Raw genomic sequence first — 6,382 nt, 5'->3', positions numbered from 1 at the left:
TCCCTCACTCAGCCTAACCATGACCCTTCCTCAGCCTAACATTAACCTTTCTCCTTCCTCATCTTAATCCTAATATTTCCCTTCCTCGGCCTAATACTAACCACCCCCATGCAGAATAACCATAACCTCCCCTCCCATAGCATAACCCTGACCCTTTTGCAGCCTAACGCTAACCTCCCCTACCACAGCCTTTAAATTAGATATAATTTTAGAGGCAGTGCCGTAACTACCATCTGTCCAAGTTGATAATTGACACAGAGTCAAGGAAAAATGGGAAGGGGGGGGGGGGGGGATCCGACTCAGCCGTCCACAAATTTTAACACTTGAGGAGCCCTAATTCTGGGGGACAGTTCTATGCAAATTACCCTAGCTTTGCCTCTTGGGGCAAGGTCCGTGATATAGGGCACCATGGTTTTGTGGTACAGAAGTGCATCAGGTGCGATGTCATGATGTAGCAACACAGCTAAGTATACAATATAATTCATCAAGTCCTTTGGTCCCTTGCTGACCTGACAAAGACCGTTAAAATAATAACTTATTAATAAAGGAAACACATATGGCTCCCCTGACAGTCACCCTGTCTGAAACGTGATTAGGATGGAGGTGAAGGTGCTGAGATGTATTCTGTAGAGGGAGCGAGGAATATATCTGCTGAGCCTGCATTTAGCGGATAAGGGTATTGAGCTGCGCTCCTGATTTGCACATTGCATGATTAATATCGCAGATTGATGTACGACCTGTGGGATGAAGGGAGGATGGCATCTGAATAGATCCTGATCATACTGCACAGAGACTCATATCCCGGGAGGCCCTCTGCAGAGCAGCGATAGTCACGTCAATAGGCTCCTGTGCTAATAGCCAAGACCACATATATGAGACAACCTGACGGGGGCTTTAGAAACCTCCATGTTTTATTACACAGTGAGGGAGTAATCATAGGCATATTAGCCGCTGACCTGGATTTAGCAAAGATATACTTATACCATCTTTCTTCCTGTAATGTGGACATGGGCCATTAATACAACAAATAGGGGTTTCAGTATAAAACTAGTTAAAAGCTCATCAAAATGACGGCTTCTGCAATGTACTTTCACTTTGAGCTGTGACAGTTTTTAGCCACAAACTCTACACCCCACACACACACATACTGACAGACAGACAGACAGACAGACAGACAGACAGACAGACAGATAGATAGATAGATAGATAGATAGATAGATAGATAGATAGATAGATAGATAGATAGATATTAAATGGGCAATTATAAAATTGGCCATTTAAAGTCACAAATGTTTTAAAGGCAATAGAGGGAGGTTTGCTGTTTAGTAAATAAACCCCATAATACTATGTAAAAGTCTGTCATGGACTGATCAATGTGTTTTATCATACACAATGGACCTGGTGGGATACTTGCCCATGGGATCATGGGATTATCCAGTGTTTCATGGGCGTTCCCATGGAAATCAGCTAGTTCCTTCAGAATGCCCATGCACATCTAAGGTTACCTCAGAATCAACCTTAGATGTGCGTCTGCCTTTCACATCATTCGATGGTCAGTGACACGCCTGCTTTGTCTGGAATGCTCCTTCGCAAACCATGTTGCCACCCCCACAATGCCACATCACCGCCATGTACCAACCCTTAGACTGCAGGTTTAAGTCTCCTGAATGTGACGCAGTTGAAATCCTGCATGCACAGATTACAGATTACTGAAAATCATCTAGTAAAGGGGCAGATGTATGAACGTTCATTATGGGGGAGAAGGCGTATCAGCGCAGGTTATGTGCACTGATAATGCTTCTCCCCCATGTAGGGATGCGGTAAAGGACAGCGGCGCTATGCGCCCCTGTCCATATCGGCACTGCTATCTAAATGATAGCAGGCCGAATGTATGAACGGTCAGCATCGCTGAGAGCAGGCTGGCGAAGCCCTATCTAAACAGCAGGGTCAGCGCTGTCCCTGCTGTTAGCTCTGGGCTGCACTGGGGATCTCGCGCATAGGGACAGGAGACAGCGCATCAGTGTAAACTGATGCACTATCTCCAGGAGGGGACATCGCCGGAGGGGGGGAGTTAGCACTCCCCCGCTTCGGCAGACAAGATGTTAATACATCTTTTCGATGTCCCTTCCTGCTTCGCCTCGCTAATGAGGCGAAGCAGGAAATGTTATAGCGGCACAATAAGCACCGCTATAATACATCTGCCACAAAGTCTGCTCTTAATTAGACAGAGAGTGCTAACAGACATTTATAATATTTACATTGAGCACTTGTCACTCACCCCATGGTCTATGGTTTCCTTCGCCTTATACCATTTCACATCGCCGCTTCGACCCAGGTCACTGCTTGTCTGAAAGGGTCCACGAAAAATAAAAGGTTATGGGGCAGTGTAAACTGGTAACCCAGGTCATGCGACCCAGCTCCTGTTTACAGTATAAGGAGGAAGGGATGCCCGACCCTTTGAGATGATGGGGGGGTGCCGGCGGTAATGACAATGTCGACAGTAGCAGCACATGCACAGCACATGTTCAGGGTATTTATTAGGATAAATACCCTGAGAAGTGCTGCGGAGAGCCATCTCAGGGACGGGGCTTTTACCAGCTCTGGCCAGCAACAATAATTGTTTTATTCTTGCGATCTAATCAATTATCACATTGCGATTTGGGCTGATATTATCAGAGCACTACACATGTGGATGGTAAGAAATGGTCCCTTATATCGCTCATATTTTCTCTACTGATAAATCATTTTCATATTCATTTATAAATTATTAGATATTTATGCAACTTCATATGCCATTTGGTTGATTACATAGACATGTAATATTGCATTAAAAGTACTGCATTTAATAATGTTTTTGTTCTCTCAAAGGTTACACATTATGGGGTCACTCCTATTACTTGTTAAGAGTGTGAGGTGCCATTTGTCGACGGCATCCGATTTAACCGGATCACACACCCTTCGCTGGGCCGAATTCACTTAAAATTGCTCGCAACGATATGGAGGTGCGAGCGCTTTTAGGCGAATTCCGTCCGCCGAGTGCAGTGAAGATTTGCACTTGTCAATCATCCACACCTAATACCGTAGGATCAACCCCCATGTCTGAAAGTGGGGATAATAAAGCTCTATAGAATGACACAGTAAAAAGTGTACTCTGAGCCCCTGCTGGTGAGATCGCACAGCGCAGGATGTTGATCATACAAGTGCTGCCACCTGCTGGGATAAAGCCAAACTGCAAGGGGTTTGAGATGATAGAAATAGAGACGTCATATGACATTTATTTATTTATTAACAGTTTCTTATATAGCGCATACATATTCCGCAGCACTTTACAGAGAATATTTTAACATTCATAATCAGTCCCTGCCCCAGTGGAGCTTACAATCTATATTACCTACCACATGTACATGCACACACAGACATTCTTGGGTTTATTTTATTTATTTAACAGTTTCTTATATAGCGTAGTATATTCCGTTGCGCTTTACAAAGGGTTAATTTTGTTGGAAGCCAATTAACCTACCTGTATATTTTTGGATTGTGGGAGGAAACCGGAGTACCCAGAGTAAACCCATGCAAGCACGGGGAGAATATACAAACTCCGCAGTTGGGCCATGATGGGGATCGAACCCATGACCTCAGCGCTGTGAGGCAGTAATGCTAACCACCACACCGTCCATGTTGCCCAACATCACATCTATTCCTATTACATGCACATTAGCATTAAATCGTTTGTTTGTACAGTTGAAATAGCAATAAAAAAAATTGTCTCTTTGCCATCTATCTGGATGTAATATTATAATTATTACTAACAATAATATTAATATATAAATAATAATAATAATAATATATTAACTCCTGACAGTTAATTCAGCCTAAAGCAGCCATCTTCCACCTAAATTGGGCGTATTTATTGACCTTAGTTAAGGTCTTGGATTTTTTTTTTGTATATTTTTACTCTTATCTGTTTTAAATTTTATGGACTTATGTAAAAGATTTTTCGAAGTGGGAGTGTTGTTACTTCACCCTTCGGGACTGTAAACCCCTAATAAATCATTGATTTTACCTTCCGTGAACTTCACAATTTTTGGGGATCCATACTGGCACTGGCGTAACTATAGCACCGCAGCCCCCGCCACCGCGGGGGGGGCGCTGTGCATATGGGGGTGCCGGGGGCTGCGGTGCTATAGTTACATCTCCCCCCAATCCCCCACAGGCTTACCTATTTCGCTGGTCCCGGCGGCTCTGTTCTTCTGCTGAGGACCACCACAAAATGGCCGCCCCCATATAGCACACAGTTCTCTGAAACTGTCTGCTGTATGGGAGCGGATATTTTGTGGTGGTCCTCAGCAGAAGAACGGAGCCGCTGGAACCAGCGCGAAAGGTAAGGCTGCGGGGGATTGGGGGGTTTGAATGGGCGGCGGGGGGCGCCCCCCCTAACGGCGGGGGGGGGGGCGGGGGGCGCCCCCCCTAACGGCGGGGGGGGGGGGCGCCCAAAACGTAGCTATGCCGCTGCATACTGGGGATGACTGAAGGAGCATAAAATAAACCACTATATGAGTTTTAACCACACCGCTGAAGTAAGTCCTGGGTACGCTGTCTTCTTATTAAAGAAACTGCTATATATGTTGACCACTTACCTATATGGTGAGTGACGTATGATTTCAATATACAGATTAACATAGATTGCCTGAAAAACAAAAATATTCACCAAGGGTGGTCCCTTAAGTTATCACAGAAGGGTGATGGTCACCACATATCACTCTATATAAAGAAATGCTACAAATATGAAATTGCCTATCCTGCAGTAAGTAGGGTTTGCTCATTAATTCCCCGGTATTATATAACACCACAATCATCTGGTTTTCTACATTGTTTGTTTATATTGTTTGTTTTATTTATTTATTTATTTTGTATGAAAACAGAGCACACTAAAAAAAAAAGAAGAAAAAAAGAAATCTATTCACTTAAAGAAACCGCTATATATGTATAAAGAATTTTCGGTACTTGTTTCCTAGCACGGCCACAACGATCTTGATCTGGGGCATCGCAGGTAAAAAAATTGCGTCGGTCGCATCGCATGCGGGCTAAAAAATCGCATGCGATGCGACCAACGCGATGCCCGCGATTTCCCATAGGGAACAATGTAAAATGGCTCAATTTAACCAAATCAACATAGGGAACTATGTTAAATGGGCCAGAGACCCCAAAAAACCCCCCTGACCAGTGAAATGGCCCCCCAAAAATAGTTAACGCCACCCCACGATCAACGTGAACCCGAAGCGTGGCGAGCGCAGCGAGCCCGCGAGGGGCGGCGGTACGCGTCCTCCGACCTTTTCATACCCCCACTATCCACGTCGGCGTGGAGAATAGATAGTGTGGCGAGCGCAGCAAGCCACCGAGCCCGAAGCGTGGCAAGCGCACGCGGATAACTTCACCGGTAAACGCGTCCCTTCGCGGGCTTCACAGGTATCCGCGTCCCCTCGCCACGCTTCGGGCTCGGTGGCTCGCTGCGCTCGCCACACTATCTATTCTCAACTCCACGCCGACGTGGATAGTGGGGGTATGAAAAGGTCGGAGGACGCGTACCACCGCCCCTCGCGGGCTCGCTGCGCTCGCCACGCTTCGGGTTGACGTTGATCGTGGGGTGGCGTTAACTATTTTTGGGGGGCCATTTCACTGGTCAGGGGGGTTTTTTGGAGTCTCTGGCCCATTTAACATTGTTCTCTATGTTGATTTGGGTAAATTGAGGCATTTCCCTATGGGAAATCGCGGCCATCACGTCGGTACCATCTTATGCTTTTTTGGCCGCATACGATGCGACCGACGCGATTTTGACTTTTCAATGCATTTCAATGGGAAATCGCGGGCATCGCGTCGGTCGCATCGTAGACCATTAAAAATTACCCGCGATGCCCGCGATTGTGGCCGTGCTAGGAAACAAGTACCGAATTTTCACACAGTGAGTTTGGTACGATTTATTGCTACCGCACAAAAGATACCTTTATGTGCGTTAACCCTCCTCCCTTTTGGTGAGTGAGACACTTGTAATTTTGTGCACTTTTGGGTGATTTCACAAATAATTGATATACCGATTATCAACCTGTCGCATTATTTTCCTTTGCACGCACTTATATTCACGGAGACCATCACCTCATCTATAGAGAAATCGATATCAACCTATAAAAAAGAAAAACTGGAAAAAGAACACGCTACGGGCTTGCATAATGTTATACTTATGGCGAGTTTGGGTACGCCCACCAGTTCTATCTTATATTGGATAAGATAATTCACATTGTCAATGAAATCTTGATTAATTTCCTTCTTCTCTTCCCCTCCCCTCTTTCCTGGGTATTTGTTCGATATACATGAACATTTGTTGGAG

Source organism: Crinia signifera, chromosome 19, assembly GCF_055691185.1.
Source record: "Crinia signifera chromosome 19, ASM5569118v1, whole genome shotgun sequence".
Taxonomy (NCBI): domain Eukaryota; kingdom Metazoa; phylum Chordata; class Amphibia; order Anura; family Myobatrachidae; genus Crinia; species Crinia signifera.
Note: the sequence above shows the minus strand (reverse complement) of the source record.